Below are 20509 nucleotides of genomic sequence, written 5' to 3' on the forward strand. Positions count from 1 at the left end.
AGTGTGAAAGTGGAACACACAGGGCAGCCACCGCTGCGCAGGCGACGCAGGTCCAGGACATCAGGGCTGCAGTCCGGCCAACAACCTCCCAGCACCAGTGAGGCACAGCTGCTGCATGATCAGCGCCTACAAAATAGAATTTTAGGGAGGATTAGTGGTGTGCTGCACCGCTTCGTGCGCAATAACGCGGCCAGCATGGAGCAACTGAACTCCAGGATGGACATGATATGCACGAACACTGGGGACCTTGCCCTAGCCATGAGGGAACTGGCGGGAGGACTACTGGCCCAGGCCGAGGGTGGGCGGCGCAGGGACCGTCAGCTCCTGCACAGACTAGACAGGATGGCCACATCCATCGGCAGGCTGGCTATGAACACCACAGGCCTGTCGAGGAGGACAGTTGGGCTGCAGGTGGAAATGGGCCATTTCGCAGGGGATGTGGCTAGGGGCCTGGGACGTCTCACCCACGTCATTGGCTTGATGGAGGCACGGCATCTGTCTAGGGGCACAGGGTAAACACCCCAGGACAGTGAGGAGGGCTCTGCAGCGAGCAGTGTCTCTGCCACTGACAGTAGGGTGCTCAGGAGTACCACGCAAAGCACAGCGGAAGCACCAGGGACCAGCAAGGCTGGCAGGAGGGGCAGAAGGTCATAGAGATTACCCTGGTCCTGTTGAAGTGGCACATGACGTCAATGTGCCACATGCCTGGTTTGCATTTTCATGCCCATGGACATTCATTACTTGTATATAGTTCAATTTCTGCACTAATTAAATAGTTTATTTGTTCCACTTAACAAATGGTGTTTTTGGTCAATAGGTGAGTATGGTTGGAGTTGACACGTACCTTCCAAAGTATTGGTTTGCGATGTGTTCCTGTCTCAGTCTGCCTTGATTAGCTATACTCCGATCCCCATGATGGCGATGTGGTTGTTCTTGCTCTTCATCATCAGGATCTGGGTCTGCAGGGGTGAGAGGTAGCCCACGTCGGGTGGCTATATTGTGGAGGATGGCGCATGCGACCACATTTTTGAATGCTGTAATGGGAGTATACTGGAGGGCACCTCCACTGCGGTGGAGGCGTCAGAATCTTGCTTTCAGGAGTCCAAAGGTGCGCTCTATGATGTTCCTGGTCCTCTTATGTGCATTGTTGTATCGCCTCTCACATTCATTGCTGGGTGTTAAAAACGGAGTCATAATCCATGGCCTTAGAGCATATGCACTGTCACCTGTTGGGCACAAAAAGTACACTGTTAGGAAGTCCTGATTGGTGTGCACAGTGACCTGTGTGTATGTCTTCAAGGTGTCTGTAGCTCTACTTAGGAGGTATTTGTCTCCAAATTCCCCACGTTCCAGGCGTTGATGTATCCCACTATGCCTAAAAATGTATGAGTCATGGGTACTGCCTGGAAACTTAGCTACAATGTCAGTGATGATATAATGGGCGTCACAAACAACCTGAATATTCAGTGAGTGGGTACACTTTCTGTAGCGGAAAATATGTTCCAGGTTTGCAGGGGGGCATATTTGAATATGTGTCCCATCTACACACCCTATGACATGGGGGAAGTTTGCAATCCTGTAAAAGTCCAGCTTGGTGCTGTTTATTTCTGCCTCATTCCTTGGTAGGTATATGAAGCGTGCCAAGTGTGTGACTAAGGCATCTAGGAATGCCCTGAGGAACCTTGGCACTGCACTTTGGGATACCCCACCTGCCACAGCAAAGACCCCCTGATAGCTCCCTGAGGCCAAGAGGTGCAGTGAGCATAGCACTTGCACATGTGTAGGGATGGCGCAGCCACGCAGAGTCTGGTGTTCTAGCTGTGGTTTCAGTAAATCAATTAATTCTAGTATGGCTGCGCTGCTAAGGCGATATTTATCGTATATCTCATCCTCAGTTTGCTGAAAAAGAGTCTGCCTTGTTCTATATATCTTCTCCTGTCTGTGGCCCCTCCTCCTCCTCTGCTGTGCGGCGTGGACTCTCCTCCTCACTGCTATCAGGTATATCTCCGCCATCTTGAGTAACCCAGATGCTTTCTGGGTCTCCTTTTATGCTTTGGTTATGGTTACCACCTGCTCTGAGTTAGTGGTAAATGGGACATGCAAACTGGGCTTTTTGCGACTAGTCGCAATTTGCAAGTTGCAATTGCATAAGCTTTGCGACTCGCAAATTGCGACTTGCTATTTGCGGATCGCAAAATGGGGTCGCAATTTTTGCGAGTCGCAAACGGCTCGCATCGCTTTTTGCAAGTCGGAAATGGGGTTTTTGAATCCCATTTCCAATTTTGCATTGTCGCAAATAGCGAATCGGGCCATTTGCGACTCGCTAAACTTTGCTACATCTGGCCCCTGGTGTTTCATTAGATTGCAGTTCGGCATGACACGAGCTTGTGGACGGAGGCCGTTCTCTCACTCAGGGATCTGTATGAACATCAGCTCATGATGACCTTCCAAGATATGGGAGACACCTGAGATTCATGAAGGCCAATTCCTGACTTACAACACCTTGGTTGGTAGCGATTGGGATGGTGTGGGGGCAGGATAGTGCTGAACCGGCCGTGTCCTCATTACTTCAGGTGTGTTTAGGACATGAAAGTGGTAGGGGTACAATCACGCTACTATACAGAGGATTGCTTGAACTCTGTTTCCAGTCTGTCCAGGCTCTCAGGGATGGATGGATTCGGTCCCTGGGCCATCAGTTGATGGATGCACAATGGGAGGTTGTGTTGGAGCAGGTGTAGGGTGTCCCCAGGAACTCTCATCTGAAATACATTCAGTTTAGCTACGTTTATCGAACATAGTTGACCCTAAGTGCTTGCACTGCATCTTTACAACTGTCCCACCGGGGTGCCCCTGATGCACATGTCCTGAAGCCGATTTTTCCCACATGCTGTGGAAATGACTTGAGATTGCTCGGTACTGGTGGGACGTTACTCGGGCCCTGATGGACATTATGGGCTGTCCACTGCAGTGCAATGCATTTCACTGCCTCCCCAGGCTGACCACATGGACACAGGTTGTCTATTCTACCATATTACAGCTCCATCTGATACACACATAGCCTCTCCCAGAGTCCTCGTGCAGGCCCCCTTCCATCGAGCTTACTTTTGGGCTTGAAGGGAGGAGAGGACGGTACATTCATTGTTGCTTTCGTTGTGCAGGCTAGGTTATGCAGTTGTGTACCGTGCACTAGTGATTATGGATGGGATACTGTGTGAAGCTAAATTGGGTATGGATAACACCACGACGCTTAGAACTGCGTTGCGGACATACTGTATGATAATGTATATTGTCTAAAGCTACTGTACTGATGGTGACGTTTGCACTTCTACTTAAATTTCAATAAAGATATACTTAGGAAAAAAATAAAATAACCGCTAAATGCTGAGTTAGGCTCCTCACGTATTTCTGTGTAATGTCACATAACTTTGCTGCAAGTTTGCATAATTAAGCTACATCAAATTGCACAACTTACTCTCACCCCACAATGCATGTTAGGAACGCACGTTATAGTTAATTCCCTGAATAATAACGGGTGTATTTCAGTGTATTTTGGGTTTTTAGCTTTTGTGTCATTCCAACACATCACTGTAACAAACCTTTAACTATTGTTTTTTCCAGTGAATGAGTTATAGAATTTATTTTATTTGCCTAAGAAACTCATTCTGTTCAAACTCTTGCTCTCCATCACTTATCTCCTCTCCCACCTCAAGCACTTCTTATCCTTCTACCTCCTCTATCAATTTGTCCTTCTTTGACAGGAGTAACCTGGAGTGAGAGTTAGCTGTCATGTAACTTGCCCCTGGCGGAAATTCATGTCGAGGGCATGAACTTACATACTTGTAACTCGCTTGAGTATTTTAGCGGACACGGCATCAAGTCATTTACAATGAACAATCCTTCAAAGGAGTGGAATCCATTCATTCCAGAAGCCATCCAGGCCACAAGATTTTTAAAAATTTGACAGCCCATACAATAAGTGCCTCCTTTCTATGACAGAATATCATATCTCCATCCCTTTGAGAAACCTGGATGAAAGCTCGTGACCTCTTCATGCCATTTATGCATTGTGATAGTACGTCTCACATTCCCCTCTCGCAGGTATCGATTGTTACTATCATCCTGGCCTTTGGCCGCTAACTTTTAAGAACAGGTGTCACCACTATCCCTCTCTATAGTTCCTCAGACTACTTTTGTCATGATTCATTTCATAGAAACGTTGCTATTTTCTTATGTAACTGTCTTACGTTTACACTGTAATGAACAAATCCCTTCAAGAATTCAGCCATGTTAAGAAAAGCTGAAACCTATTACTTGCGTTTTGCCATCAGTGCACCACTATGGCCTTCATCAACTCATCGTTGGGCTTGATTCCCCTACCCATAATGAAATGAAGCAAATATCTTATCGACCTAATCATAAATTTAGGTTTGTACTACCTCTTTGTCTAACGCCTGTCTCACAGCACCGTCAGCATGTCCCGCACATGCTCATTGCGTTTTTCCATGCTCTTCCCATGTATTCGAATCTCATATTGCCTTCAATGCAAAGCATTACTGTAAATTAGAACCTCTAGTAATATTTTGCTTATATTTCTGCAGAAAGTGTGCTTAAGACAGAACAGTTCACTTCATACAAGAGTCCCATTTAGATGTTAGGTTTGAAGTAATTTCATGACATACTACCCTTATGACTGTATACCACATGATGTTACATACCATCCAGCACCACACTACATCAAACCACCCCACACCATCCCCACTCCACCCCCAACACGACACCTTACTCACAAACCACGACGAGGTACCACTTCACAATAACCCAAACGACGGCATACCTCTAGACTACCATAAAACACCTGATCATATCACAACAGACCACCATCACATGACACCATTGCTCACTACACAGAATATCACAACACGCTATCTGACAAACCACATTGCAACACTCCATAAAATACTACACTGCACAGAACAACAACCCATCTTTCCACTGCACTCTACAGCATGTCACAGTACACCACACTTGCCCCACCACACACCTCCCACTCACTGGACATAACATATATTATTCTGCATCTGCCACGCGACAACACCCAAAAATATATTTCACCCTACTACTTGACACAATGCATGTTTCACACACAGCATCACATCGCACCACAACACATTTTAAAAGAGTACCCTGTCACCTTTCAATATATCATTCGGTAACGACTATTACTTGTCAGTGTCTTAATGCCACTTCTTAGAGGCCTTTGTATCAGCTGTTGCTGTTTGGCATCCAGTTAGCTATCAGGTGGCTGTGCAAGGTAGGAGCCATGACAATATAAATGTGTATTTCTACTTTACAATGAAGCCTGGCTGGGATACTGTGGGGAGTCATCACACTTAAGACAAAACTGATCCAATGATGTGGACAGTGTGATTTGAAGATTCAGTCACTCTCCCTTCCTTCACACATTTACTTGTGTTTAAACATAATTGTTGTAAATCTCAAGTCTGTTTCCACTGTTTTAAGGAGAAAAGAACCTTGTGGGGGTGAATGAGTTATCCTGGAGTGCAACAGTTCTAATAGTCACTCGTCTCTATTTGACTGCCCAATAGAATAATTCATGTACATAAAGTGCATCGTTTCGTGAACGAAGATGACTTACATCTTCCGACTGTAGGTTCATAATGTCACCTGGGCCAAAGAAACTATTGTCAGAGGGCGCGCAGATTGTACAGAGGCAGATATGTGACTGAACGTGTCATAAATCTTCTCTGACAGGGACACTGAACTCCCACTACCCTGTGGACAGTCATGGAATGAATGTTCTTAAAAATCAAGGCTTTCAGAGGAACGCCTGTGTCATTGGTGAGCACACTGTACAGGAAGTATGTTTATGTTTCTTTCCTAATAGAAGAAAAGGATGCACCAGGTACATTGCAACTTGGAAGTGCGAGGGGCTTTACACTTAGGGTTCACAGACTATGAAAGGACTCAAAATAAAATACTAGTGGATAGCAGTAGGGCTAGAAGATGCTGATCTTTGACTAAGAGGCTGTCTTTGGCATCTGTTCTTTGCCCTCTGTATATGGGGCAAACAACAGGGTCCCTTCATTTTGAGCAGTGCTTTTATTTACATGTGCTTATGCTCTTTATACTGTGTGTAATCTAGGTTTGTTATTGGTGGTGTTTGTGTTGGAAACTTTTCGTTCTTCAAGGTATGATTGCTGTATGGGGTTACTACAAACATCTTTAATCAATGTTTCATTTGCTTTGCATCATTACGCTATATGTTGCCTCGGTAATACTTTTCTCCTGTCCTATTTCGTTACAATTGCTGATGTTTAACTATTTCACTGCTAAGCTGCTACTCTCCGTCTTCATGCTCTATTTAAGTGTTTTTCTCTCCTTTTGAAATGTGTACTTCTGAATGTTGGAAATGTTTTGCTTAAGTTGATTTTGTGTGTGAAGCGTGATTTTTAGTCTCTCCAATATATAATTCGTATTCTTTGTCTATACTAGAAAGTAAGAAAATATGGTTAGTCATTGTTGCTCTGAGAGCTTGATCAGGAAAGAATATGTTGCATTTTGTTCACTTGCTTTTTCTGTGTTTGCGTTGGCATCCTTCTTGCTCCTCTTCTCTCGTGATGCCATAGCTGATCCCACGTCTGTTTGAGTATCTGTTCTTTTCTCTTTGAGGGACCAGTTTTAGGGGGACCGTGGTGTGCTGCTGAGTCTCAGAAGGGCCAGTCAGAGTGGAGTGTATTTTATAATAGCAGCAAACATTTTACCCTCTCTTTGTTCATATGCAGGTTGACATGTAGGTTCTCCCTTTCATTGATTTTTTTCATATTGTACAATGTGCTGCCCCGGAGTCCATGTGGTGGCCTTTGTAATCTCCCAGAAGATGTCACATAAATAAAGGAAAGACCATAGCAAAGGCTGTGGTCCTCCTTTATTTAGCATGTGACTTCAATGGATTTGCGTTTTGACTGGAGACAAGTCTCTTGTGAGCTTCACTAATACTTCAGTCGCTGTTTTGCTGCCCCACTTTGGTGTAGATGTTGCTGAATGCTGATCACGGGTGCCAGCGTGGATCAGTGAGTACTGAGTTTCTGAAAGTGAGGTTGTTTATTCATTACATTGCTGATTCAATTGGTTGTTATTAGAACGTTACCGACTCAAGTCCATCAGAAGACCACATCTTCACGTGGAGTTTCTCTTCTCTTCCTATTTCCAGCCGTGCATATTCTCTAATGGGCGTTAGTTTCAACTACAAGGCATGTGACTCTTGGCCGCCATCTCTGCAGAGCTACTCCGCTTTGGTACCTCTTCTATCTACTTCATCAAACACATTTATTGTGAAGGTGTGGTGAGAACTCTGCAACCAAGAATTAAGGTTCATTCGTTTTTCTGAAAACGTAGGGTATTTGCATTGCTTCTGCTTATCTGGAAGGGTGTTCACTGGAAAATACATTTTTCAACCCTGGCCAAATATGCTTTCTTGCTGCTGCTGTCATGTTCTCTTCTGAGGACAGTCTCTATATCGTGCCGAAATCCCTGCACCTTATGTTATTATTTTACTGAACATGGCAGTTCATTGTTTTTCAGGTAGATAATGAATCGGAACTTTCCATTTCTTATTTGCAGTGATTTTCCCATTTTTGTCACTGAGCTGCTTTTGCGAGCGCTCTTCTTTAGTGCTGAGCTGCTCTTTAAATCCCATCCCTGTCAAGGGGAAGGAGGCAGAGTCTGGAAAAAGAAGGAGGAAGAAAGGGAGGAGCCTGGAGGGAAGTGTAGTACAAAAGATAATGAGCTAGGAAAAGGATGACAAGGCATGTGTAGCATGTCGTGAGGGAAGGCCCTTAGTGGATGCACTCCAAAGTGGTCTAATACTTTCTGCAAGTAAGCAAATTGGGGTGCTCCTGGAATAACCTCCCAGTTTGGTGTCCTGGTTTACCACGGTATCTCGGTTACCTCTCAACTATCCTATACCCCTCAATCTCTTTGCAGCAGTCAGTGCTGTCAAGCAACTCGTCCTACTTCCTCCATAACTAGACCTGGATTAACTGTTTCTTTTTTTGCCACTTGGGGATCGAGGCTCTCCCTCACCCAGTTTTTTACTGGTTGTTTGGCTGTTGTCTCCCAAAGTTCACAACTGCGACCTCTCCTATTTTCATTTTACACCTTTTCCTTTGGTGATATTGTCTCTCATTTTGATTTCTCCTATCATCAATTCGCAGATGATAACCAAATCCACTTCTCATTTACGACCTTCATGTCTCTCCTTCAATGCTGAATATCCAACTGTCTTCTAGCAATTCACCACTAAATGGATCTTTGCTCCCTCGGGTTGTACTCATTCAAAAGTGAGGTAATAGATTGTACCACCACATCTATTCCTGCATCACGACTTAACCCTTTCTAAAGTCTCTGACTCTCTCAGCAATGCCTCCTGTGCTAGAAACTGTAGTGCTCTGTGTATCTTCTCCATGCAAATTCAGTACTTCATTACAACCACATCCACTGCATCCAGGTTTCAAGTACTAAATACATGGCACATCTGTACGAATATCCCTTCCCGCAAGGCCAAAACATTAATCAATTCACTAGCACTCTGCTGACCAGATTAATGCAGGATCCTGCTGGTGGTTCGTTACTGCGGACTAAGGGCATGATTTAGATCTTGGCGGTAATGTTGATTTTTCAGTGGAAAACCTGTCCACCTACTAGGCAGTCTGCCTTCTGAATTAAATGTTGGCAGGACCAAAGGAGAAAGAGCACCCGAGTCCCACCGACTCTGCCTAGCATCTCCAGCTACCTTTAAGGCAGCATTGAGAATAAGGGCTAGTGACGGGACTCCAGCTTCCTTTATCACCGAGCAGATTTGGATGTTCCTTACCACCAAGACAACTGTGGCGGTCTGACCTCCACACCTGAGTTGGTGTATTGGAGGGGATAGGGGCACAAATCCTACCTTTTCCACATTTCCACTTCAATTTTTGACTGGACCCAAATGGACATCTCCTGCCATTGCTGCTGCCACTAGACCACGGAGCACATACGACCCTGCATCACCAGACTCGAAGGTAGGGACACTGCATGTACTGTGTACATTGTGTGGGCACTGCACATGAGCTCGGGCCTCTGCAGTAATATACATGCCACAGGTATTTTTTTAAACACCTCTGACATGCATTTGTCATGAACATATTTGTGTCAGTGATTGATTGGAACACAGTTGTACAGGTCATTTATCTCACACATGCGCAATTGTTATTGTAGTGTCAGTATTCGTTGCCAATTAAATGCTATCCATAAAAAAAAAAATTATGGCATCACCCTTATCACCTTGTCTAAGTGTGCACATTGCAAGTGATTCAGTACATGTGATTTTGTGAGGCTAGTTGTGTATGTGAGTCAGTAGGTGTATGTGTGTGTGTGTGTGTGTGTGTGAAATTGGATTGGCTGATTGAGGTGGAGGGAGCTGGAGTGGGTGATGTGGTTGTGTCTGTATGTGTGCCACATGCATGTGGGTCTGATGTCTGTTGTGTGTTTTGGGTTGTGTGTTGTGTTGCCATGTGCAACATTCAGGTGTGCGTTGTGTGGTGGCTGTAATTGTGATGTGTGCAATTGTGCTTTTGTATGCATGTGCTTGTGTAGATGGGTGTGTCATTGTGTTGGTTGTTGTGGTTGTGTTGTATGTGTGTGTAGTATCAATACTGTGTTTATGTTATGTCATGGATGTATGCAATGTGTGTTTTCTACTTGTAGATGTTGTGTTGTGGTAGAATGGCAATGGATAATAGTTTATATGTTGTGTGTTGTGTTGTGCAGGTGGATACATATAGCTAAGGTACAGTGTGTGACTGTCACTTACCTCTATGCGATAGCCGCTGCCATTGGACCATGCCTAGTGGCTCCTACTATGGTCTCCCTCAGTCAGCAATCCGCCGCTAGTACACTACCTACAGGACTGTAACATCTAAATTGGGTTTGGTTGGAACTCACCAGCCTGATGGCTATGTAGAGCACTCCCCTGTGGCGGTCTGTGGTCCAATTGAAATACACCTAAATACGGCAGGCGGAACACGGTCAACTTGACAGTGTTTTCAAGATCTAAATTGACCCAAAGTCTAAAACTTTGTTACAAAAACCTTATACATTCTAATTATGTACACCATTTATTTTTCTATTACCATCAGCTAGGCAGGGCCATATACGCTTTACTTACGTTTTTCGATATTGTGGTTCTGTACACCGCAAGAGTGACAGAACACTTTGTAGTACATGTTCAGTAGACATAAAATCATTCTACCATAGAAAAAAATAAGAGGGATATATACATATGAAGACATCACTCACACTCCACGAAGCACATACAATGAAAATACAAATGTAGACATTGTAAATAAAATGCTAACATGGCTCAGCAGTTTATGTTTAATATTCATGGTTGTCACTGTATGTAGGTACCTGGACTTGTAAATTAGTACTGAAGACATAGCTTACATTAATTTGGTCAGTAGGATACACTAATAAGAATGTATATAATGTCAGCAAGTAAGCTGATAACCAGGTAAGCATGTGAAGGGATTACGTTCCCTGTATCTCTCATGCTATCACCCCTTATCCTTCAATCTGCCAATCAGAAGCTTCTGGTCTCACGTAAACCACCCCATGTGCTGCATCACATTTATGGTCTTTTAGCTTACGAGGGCCAGTGCTTCATTTGTGAAAGAATAAGTGCCAGTGTCCAAAGCTCTGCTTAAAACTCCCCATTATCTGTTGGTGCACCGATTACACGGCTGCATAGTGTGGAATGAACCTCATGCCTCTTTAATCCACCACCAGACACTCCCTGTCTCTTTGTCTAACTCTTGGAGGATCTTGCTTCCTTCTTTTGTAACAGTTTTCAGTCTTTCTATTTCTCCTTATTTCCCCCTTGATTTGTTTCACGGCCAGACAGGCCATATCGGACATCGGGCATTTCCCCGGTAGGCTGGAAGGTTGGGGATCCACTTTTGTCTCTGGGGGCTGGTTTTGTAGCAGTGCAGCAGTTTTAAAAGCACTGCAGTGTTCCTTGTGTATCTAAACGTTTTCAGGCACCAATTAAAATTGTCAATATAACTCTCGTGATTAATGTACCTGCTGGAGAGAGATCGGAGTTTTGTCTACTGGCAGTTTTGACTCATCTATGGTCGCACAGAGGGTTAAAACCGCCGGGACCACTGTGGCGGGAAACCGCCGGGACCACTGTGACGGGAAACTGCCGGGACCACTGTGGCGGGAAACCACCGGGACCATTTTGGCGGGAAACCGCCAGTCCCAGCGGTGCGAACGCGGTGGTCGTAATTCCCTTTGAAGCACCGCCAGCCTGTTGGCGCTGCTTCCTCCAGAACAGCCCTGGAGGTCTTGGACCGCCAGGGTTGTAAAGACCCACATAATCTATTACTTTTCGCCGGTATTGTTGCACCACAGTACAATCCCACAAGGTGTGACAAAAGGTTCCTAACTGACCAATGTGCCTTCTGAAAGTATTGTCTTGAGACATCCCCATTTCATCAGCACAGAAAGGGGATAATATGCCCTGTGCAGAATTTTTAATTGTATTAAATGAAAATGCATTCTTACAGCTACTTCTATGGGGGATGCTAGGGCCTCTTGCCATTCGTCATCCTCCAAGGTGTCTAGGTCTTTTTTCCATTGTGTTTGTAGGTTTGTCAGAGTCCCTGGCATGTTGCTGATTAGTTTGATATGTCAGTGATATGGCTTTATGGGGCATGTATCCATCAAGCAGTATAATTTCCAAAGGTGATGCCTCCTGGAGTATGGTGCCTGAGGCTAAGGCTTGGTTTAATGTGTGGTGTATCTGGAGGTATCGATAAATTTCTGTAGGTGCTAATTAGTAATCTGTTAGCAGGTCGGGAAAATAGATCATTTTGCCATGTGCTCATGAGTCCCCCACTTTAGACAGGCCTATAAGGTTCCATTTTGCAAACCAGGGTTGTGTCTGAAGGTTTCCCACACCAGCTGTGTCCCAAAGGGGGGTGGCCAGAGTTATTTTAATATGCCACCACATGGCATGCATGCCAGGTTGCTAAGGTTATGGCAGTGGGGCCCCTGTAGGCTGAAGGATGCTTACCGCCACATTAGGCACGTAGGTAGCCCCTAGGGTGCATTATCCATCTGTCCATGTGGAGGGCAGGTTCTGTCTCTGGAAGGTGTATTCAGTAATGCATTGTTGTCAGCTGGGCAGCCCAGTAGTATTTCTGAATGTCTGGAAGGGCAGTTCCCCCCTCATATCAAGAGTTTGTAAGTTTGCGAATGGCGATGCACAGCTATGCTCCATCCCAGAGCAGTGCTCTCATCTCCCTTTCAATATCTTTGAAATAGGATTCTTGGATTGGGTATGGGTTGTTCTGTAACACATAGAGGAAGCAAAGCAAGGACATCATTTTAAATATGGCCGCCCAGCCCAGTAAGGTGAGGGCCAATGTCCTGCAGTGCTGCACATCTCTTTTGAAGCATGTAAGGGTTTATTGGGGTAGAAAATATTGGGGTCACGAGTGACATACATTCCCAAATAGTGGAATCCATCTTGTGTTATCTTTGCCCCACACTCTCGCGGTAGTCTCGGTTTGTCCCCATGGAGTAGGTAGAGTGTACTTTTTTGCCAGTTAATGGTATAGACTGAATAGGTTCCAAATTGAATGAATATGTGCATTATCCTGTCAACTGATGATGATGAGTCGGAGACATAGAGTAGAACGTCGTCTGCGTAGAGTGAGATTCTGGCCTCCCAGTCTTCTGACCAACGTAGGCACCGGATCAAGAGGTCCTGCCTAATCTAAGCCACTAGGGGCTCCAAGGCGAGAGCAAATATGAGTGGTGAGAAAGGTCAACCTTGACGGGTGCCTCGTTGGAGCCAAAATGTATGTGCAACCGCACTGTTGACCACAACTTGGGCCAGGGGTTCAGTATACAGAAGCTTGATCCAGTGAGTGTAACACGGGCCAGGGCCCATCTTTTGCAGCACTGCAAGCATGTAGGGCCATTCTATACTACTGAAAGCCATTTTGGCATCTAAGGAAAAGACCAAGGCACCCTCATGTATGGAGGTGATCCACCCAAGCACCTCCTGGAGCTGTCGCAGGTTGCGGGCTGTGTTTCTGACGACATAAAGTCAGTTTAGTCAGGGTGGTCAAGGGTCGTTATTACTTGCACCAGTCATGAGGCAAATACTTTTGAAAGGATCTTTACTTCAGCATTTAAAAGTGATATGGGTCTGTAGGATGTGCATTTATCTGGTGGTTTACCCTTTTTATGGATGACTACTATATTACCTATCTGTTCGTCTTCTGGAAGGAAACCCAATGCATAACTTTCCAGAAACATTTTGAGCAGGTGTGGGGTTATCTTCACCACCATGATTTTATACAGTTCTATGGGGATCCCATTGGGACCCACCACCTTGCCCTAGTGCAGTTCTCTGATAACTTTAGCTATTTCTGCTTCCGTAAGGTCCCCTTCTAACATTTGGATTTGTCAATTGTAGCTGTTGTTACAGGAGAGTATAACTTAGAATAGTAGGTAGAGAATGTTTCTCCCACTGTCTATTTAACCTGTATGTGCTTGTTCGCCTCAGTCAGGATCGTGGAGACCCATTGGCTGGCTTTGTTGTGTTTATCTAGCCACGTTAGGAGTTTTCTGGCTTTGTCACCAGCTTCATAAAGACAATGTTGGATTGCGTTGTGTTCATTTTTGGCTGCATTGGTCGCTAGGTCTTTATACTCCCATTGCTTCAGACTAAGTGTATGTTGGATAGTTTGATCTGATTTGACACAAATTTGGACTCCAGTTTAGTCATGTCTTTCTCTAGTGTCTCCATCTGTACCTTTTTGTGTTTTAGGATAGTTTAGATAGTCCCTGCCCTCTTATCACTGTCTTAAATGATTCCCAGAGAGTTTGGGCTTGATTATCCTAATTTTGATCAAAAAAGGGTTTATTACGGTAGAAATAAATTGTTATTAGGAAAGTCAACCCTAACCACTGTGTTATAATCTGAATCCTGGGTTTATGCTTCCCCCAGACCAAGCACTCTTAAAAAATACCTACTAGTATGGATTACGTGTGAATCCTACACGCTGTAGTCCCCTTTGTCTTATGTAACATTTTCTATATGCTGATTTACACAAGTATGATTCATTGTCTTTGTATGTGTGTGTGACATAAGGTTCTCCAACATCATACGCTGGTAAGAGAGGTGGTATAAAACAAATTAAATACATGTGAGACAGACTATGGAGAGATAAGAGGCACTGTTAGATGATGATGTTGAGGGAATCATTGAAGGGTCCAAGCAAAAAATGTCATATCCTGATGCACTGTAAGGTAATCATTTACTATGATACACAAACTCCTACAACTGAATATATAACGATAAATGTGTTGTAAAATGCACATATTTTGCCATTATTCCCAAATTGTCTTGTTGAACCTCTCCTCCCCCCAGAAGTCCCATTGTAGTGGTCACGCTTGCTGGCTATCCACCCTACAGGCTGTTCTGGCATAATACGACAGGGTCGATTTGGATCCGCTTTGGGTTCCCAGTCTGGCCCTGATTTGTTTCTCCCTCTCTTGCTCTCTGGAAATTTCCGAGGAGGAGAAATAAATGCCTGTCCCCAAAATTGAGTCCCGGTTGGCCACACCAGCAACCACTGGCTCACATTAGGGGGGTACACACTCCCTTCTGCCTAACATGTAGTGAGTCCCTCACTCCATATGTTCAGAGCAGGTCTTTAGAATCACCTCTTACTGCAGGAAAGCAAAACACAAATGATCAAAGCAAATGCAGGCTATCCTTACCTTCTACAGTCACCATTCTAAACATAAAGTCTCCTGTTTTCATTTTTTAGGTTGAGCACTTTGACCTTTTGTAAGAATTGTGGGCTTTTAACCACACCCACTGCAAGCCCATCACTTTCACTCGTTCGTGGGCGTTCCTATAAAAAATCCTTTGTTATTATTGGTAAATGCTTTACGTCTGTCCCTCCTTGGGGTGGTTTTGTTACCACCTTGCAGACTGCCCCTGTTACATGGGTAATTGCATGACTGCTGATACGTTTGACTGCGAGCAAATGTATTTTTCTTTTTGTGTCTCTCCTTCTCATGGAGGCCATGGCGCTTTGAGTCGGTTCGCTTATGTCACCTGTTTTACTTTTTATTTTGAATTTAAGTGGCAAGAAAAATCCACGTAGGAATTTACAACGCTAATAGCCCTAACTCGAGAAAATGTGAGACCCACAGCATTGCAAAAGCTTGTCTTATGGTAGCTGTCACGTAGAAACTTTAGTTTTTGTTATTCATACTGTATCCAACTCATCTAAACTTTACTAAATCAGCAATCCCACCAGAACATCACGTCTATTTGGCCCTCCTACTCACACACCCTGACTCTAAAAGTGGTGTAAGGAGTTATAAATGTTTATGAAAGGTCATGCCTCATTCTCTCACTATTGCCCTATGTATATATATTGTTATTTTGTGTGGCATGTCTGTACAAGGTGCTATGCATCTCATACATGAACTGAGAAACACAGACAAAGTCGTGCTAGGGGGCAGAGGCAGGCCATGTCTGTCAAGGAGCTCGGGACAGCGAGGTAGATGAGGTAGGACACCCTGCCAATGTGTGTGGATGGACTGGTGCTGGCATGGGTGTTAAGGACCTAGGAGGCCGTGGCTGATACTACACGGACGGCGGCTGGGCCTCCGCCCATCTCCCCATTACCTCGAAATTGCCAGCTAGCAATTGGTCTTTCGTTGTAGGGAAAACGTTAACAAACAACTTCTCACCAGTGTAAATTCCCTGCCATGAAATGGTTCTGAGATGGAGGAGCGGAGCAACAATTAACAAAATTAAACTTTAAAATACTCAAAAAGAACCTGTCAGTGATTATGTTTGTATATTTGGGTGTCCACACATTAGAAAGCCCTACGTGTCTATGACACCAGGGTGTTAGTAACTATTTCCGCGGCCGACGCTGTATTGTCCAAGAGCCCCTCTTTCAGCAGAAGTCATCGGTGTCAGAGTGCAAGCCTTATCTTCCACCAGAAGGCAGACTTTGAAGATGAGATGTATTCAGCAATATCCTTGGACAGCCATCTCCAGTTTGCTCACAACTAACACTTGCCAGTGCCTAATTGACACTTCTTAGTGACAATGTTCGCTTTTCAACAGACAACTGTGACTGAATGCACCTTTAACCACCACAGAAAACTCCCCTAAAGCTACCAGTCTTCCAGGATAAAGCTGCCTGCTTTGTTTTTTGGGCCTGAGACACCAGATCAAACATGGCCTGCATTATCTCTGTTGGCTTCCAGTAGAAAGTGGAAGTGAGTTGAAAACATTGTGCATAATCCACCAATAATTTTTAAGGGACCAAGGTCTACAAACATAAAAAACAGAATTAAAGAAAAAAATACTATGAGCATTAACATCCATCAGAGGTTCATATCTAAAGTCAGAGAATAGGGCGCTATTAGCATACAGCCCCAACCTCTGCAATGGTTTAATGGATCTCTTCAAACGCTTTTCTTTTCGTCCAGATGTAAATCTCCCAAAAGCGTACTTTCCCATAGGATATGCAAGCATTTCAAGATGAAATGAAGGAATGCCTCGACCAATGGTGGATGTTGCGACTCTACAAAATGATACTTCAGTTGTACATAGTTACAATTGTGTGAAAGCTGAGTAGGGTTATGTAGCCCTAAGAGTCTTCTGTGTGTAACTTGTGAATAAAATGGTTACGGTTTGGTGGAGGCTTCAACAGTGCTTGCTATTTGCTGTTCGTGTTCAGAATTCCCAAAGAATTGGTCTCAGAACGCAGCTCAGAATAAATGAATATTTAGTACAGAGAATAGGCCTGCCTGATGTTGATGTGTGTAAAGTTACTGATGTCACAGTGCTGTAGAAAATGTAGTTTGGTGTCAGTGAGTGTGGAGTCTTGAGGCTGTGGGACTGGGATAGCTGAGGCCGCGACGCAAGTGAGTATGGAGTCTAGAGGCTCTACTACTGGGAGGGCTGAGCTTGGCTCCCGTGAGTGTGGAGTTGTGAGGCCTAATTTGAGCCAATGAGTGTGGACTGTGGGGTACTGATGCTAGAGAGTTGAGCTGGGCCCAAGTGGGTGTGTAGTCTTGAGTCTGTAGTACTGGGAGAGCTGAACTTGGTGCAAGTGAGCATGAAGTCCTGATGCGATGGCAGTGGGTGAACTCACCTTGGTGCCAGTGAGTGTGAAGCACGTAAGGCTAGAGTACAGGGAGGGCTCTGTTTGGTGCCCATGACAGTGAGGCTCTTACACGTATGGTACTGGGAAGAGCTGCGCTTACTGTCAGTGAGCGTAAGGTAAAAATGACGTAGTACTGGCAGAACTCAGTTTGTCGTCAGTGAGAGTAGGGCACAGACAGTTGTAGTACTGGGAGAGCTCAGTTTGCTGTTAATCAGTGAGTAGCCTCAGGGGCTTGAGAAGTGAGAGACCTCAGTTTTATGTCAGGCAGTGCCGTACTCTAAGACTGTAGTACTGTGAGTGAGTGAGTGAGTGAGTGAGTGAGTGAGTGAGTGAGTGAGTGAGTGAGTGAGTGAAGGGCCCATAGGACTCTCGTACCGTCAGAGCTCAGTCAGGTTCGAGCGAGGGAAAAGCTGCTAACGCTGCAGTACTCGGATGTCAGCCAGCCGTTGTGCGCACTGGAAGTTTCCACTAGTTGTGTACGAGGAATAATCTAAACTAGCAAACATTCCACCAAAATAGCACCGCACGAGTCTGAGGAACTGAGATTAGATCCGGGAGGAAGTCCAAGGATTGCTCCATCCTGCTGCTGATAAACTCATTTTCACTTTCATGTTTTGTGGCCAGTGAGGACAAAAGCTGTTCACGTGCCCCCCTTGTGGAAGGGTGCCTCTGTGTGTCCAGTCGATGTTCCCACTGCATAGTGCCTGGATGCATTGAGCGGGGGTGAACTGGCACCTGTGGAATTTGGGAGAGTTTAAAACTGGTCACACGTTAGGACCAGGCAGCACGGCTGGGGTATATTCAGCCGCAAGTCTACCCTACAGTGCCCACTGAGGTTAGGGTTGTAACTGGAAATCACATAGCAAGTCGAGCACTTTGGCATTTCTCCGGTGGACCGCAAGGCTGGGGACCAGTGGGCTGGCGTGATCCAATCCTGAATGTTCTTAGTAAAATATTTGCCTAGATTTGCACGATTTGGACTGATTGGTGGAGAACACCCTTTTCATACACACACATACAAACCCTAGAGACAGGGCTACTCGCTAAGCTCACTTACCTGAAGTCATGTGAGGCCAGTTTCATCATTTTTGGAATGGCTGATTTTGGTTCCTTCTGGTCGATGTGCCTTGATTCATTTTCTGCATGCTGTGCAATTTTTTATTAATTAAAAAAAAAAGAAATCGTGAATCGGCATTGGGCGTCTTTTTACGGAATTTTTGGTCAGGAAAAAAACTGATAACAACTTTTTTGCAGTTCTAAAATGTAAACGTCGTTAGAACTAAATTCGAATGTTTTTCTACTGGCGGTATCAGTGAAAACCTTAAGGAAAGCCCTAAGCAAATTATTAGCCTTCGTTTCTCTTTTCTTTAGGTTCCTACACTCAAATGCCTACATATGTATAGTTATAAAAATATTTATACTGGTGTTTTTTTCAAAAATTGGGTTGGTTTTCTCATCGGGTAAAAAAAATGAATTTATTTAGGATTTAGCTGATGTTTTTGTTGATGTTTTCTTTAAAACAAATATCGCAGAAAAACTACGTTGTGGGCACACTAAAAACGTGGTGCCGGGTTGTAAGCAATTAAAATGATTCATGAAGCATTTTGCTAAGGTCAAATAACAGTCTGTGCTGCAAGGGTACATCTCCCTCAGAGGGTCACCACCAGCTAATACAAAGTGAAAACTTCCTTCAAAAAGCCTTGTGATTTACCCGCACCCCTATAAACAAGCATCCATGTCACATATCTTGGCTTCTTCCTCTCATTCTGATGAGCAGAGGCAGGATTCTGCTGGAGAAACTAGTTTTGCCCACACCCATGGCGCAGCGCAACTCTCTACTCTACTTGTGAGACACACAAAGATGTAAACTCAATAGAAGGCAACGCAAGTCAAACAGCAACCTCCTGCCACAATCCCAGGAGGAGTCTGTGAGCCATTGGATCTGGAAAAGTGGTTAGAAAGAGAGTGGCCTGTGTGTTGTGGGGAAGCCTTACCCCAATAACACAGCTGTGTGTGGACCCTTCTATCGAAGGCCATCAATTGCTACCGCACTCTTCCGACTCACTCTCCGCAAATGTTAAACACAAAAGATTAAACCACATAAAACAGGGTAAAATGTAGAGATACATGCCCCCAAAACATAGAGTCATCTGACCTTGGACAGTTAAATCCCTCTCAAAAACGTTGACCTTCTGAAGGTGAACATTGACTGCATAGGATAACTTTCGCCCTGTTGTGTTTTTATAGCTGGCGTAGCCCCCGCTTTTGTTTCAAGCAATTTGTTTGAACTAGTTAGAGCTAAAGACTTCTAGCTTTGGCCCCTGATGTACATTATACTGTTGTGTATGCTGTGGGATAAGCAAGATATTACCGGTGTAAGCCAAAGCTTCAATTACATCTTCACATTTACTGTAATAAGTGTGTTATACCGCAGCTGGTGCACTCTCTCAAACTTTCACCTGTCGATCCATTATCAATGGTAAGACAAGGAAACTAGCTAGGGTTAACTTAACCTATACAAGCCCAGTGCCTAGCATTTAAGCTAACGGACAGCGTTCTGTACCATCTCCCTGACTGTTCCCAGATCTGAGAAAAGTTTTGACTGCATGGTGGGAAACAATTTGTGGAAACATTTCAGCCAGCACTAACCGTTTAAAACAATCTCAACTTTGATTACATTTTAACATCCAATGTAACTGTTAAAAATAAGAAAAAAGTGTTGATTTGCTTGTAAAAAGTGTAATGATTCCTTGGTGATTAAAAAGATGAAAATAGCTTGTAAACAGTATGGAAGTACATTACTGTGAGTAAAAAAAGCTGTTTTACAAGGTTTTTTTCCTCATCTGCCAAATCTCAGCAAATGCACCCCCTGAGAAATATAATTGCAGAATTAGCCCATGTTTCCCGATTCATGAAGTAGTTTTTAAAAAGACAACACTCCTTGTCTTGGTTTTAATCTCAACTTTCCCACTTGACAGAATGTTGGATCACAGGAGAAACACTTTGAACAGGATTTACAAAAAAAAAATGTGTTAGGTTTGCGTTTTTTTTTTTTTTTGCAGACTTGATGCAAAGTCCGGATTGGCAGTTACAAACCCGTGCAAATGGCAATTTGTGTTGATTTGTAACCAGAGGTAACTTAGTGCAACCCAGTGCGCTGCCTTGCGTTCTTTTAAATAAAGGAGGCATTCCATACATGGTGGCAGGGCGTTCCCGTGAATTAACCCACG

The 20509-nt window shown here is 44.3% G+C and overlaps 1 protein-coding gene across 2 annotated transcripts in view; it reads left to right on the forward strand.

The window, feature by feature from the left end:
- Window positions 1–20509, forward strand: part of TINAGL1 (tubulointerstitial nephritis antigen like 1) — a 121222-nt gene that overhangs the window by 46094 nt on the left and 54619 nt on the right. The window lies entirely within an intron of this gene.

The sequence above is a fragment of the Pleurodeles waltl genome, chromosome 3_1, assembly GCF_031143425.1.
Source record: "Pleurodeles waltl isolate 20211129_DDA chromosome 3_1, aPleWal1.hap1.20221129, whole genome shotgun sequence".
Lineage (NCBI taxonomy): Eukaryota > Metazoa > Chordata > Amphibia > Caudata > Salamandridae > Pleurodeles > Pleurodeles waltl.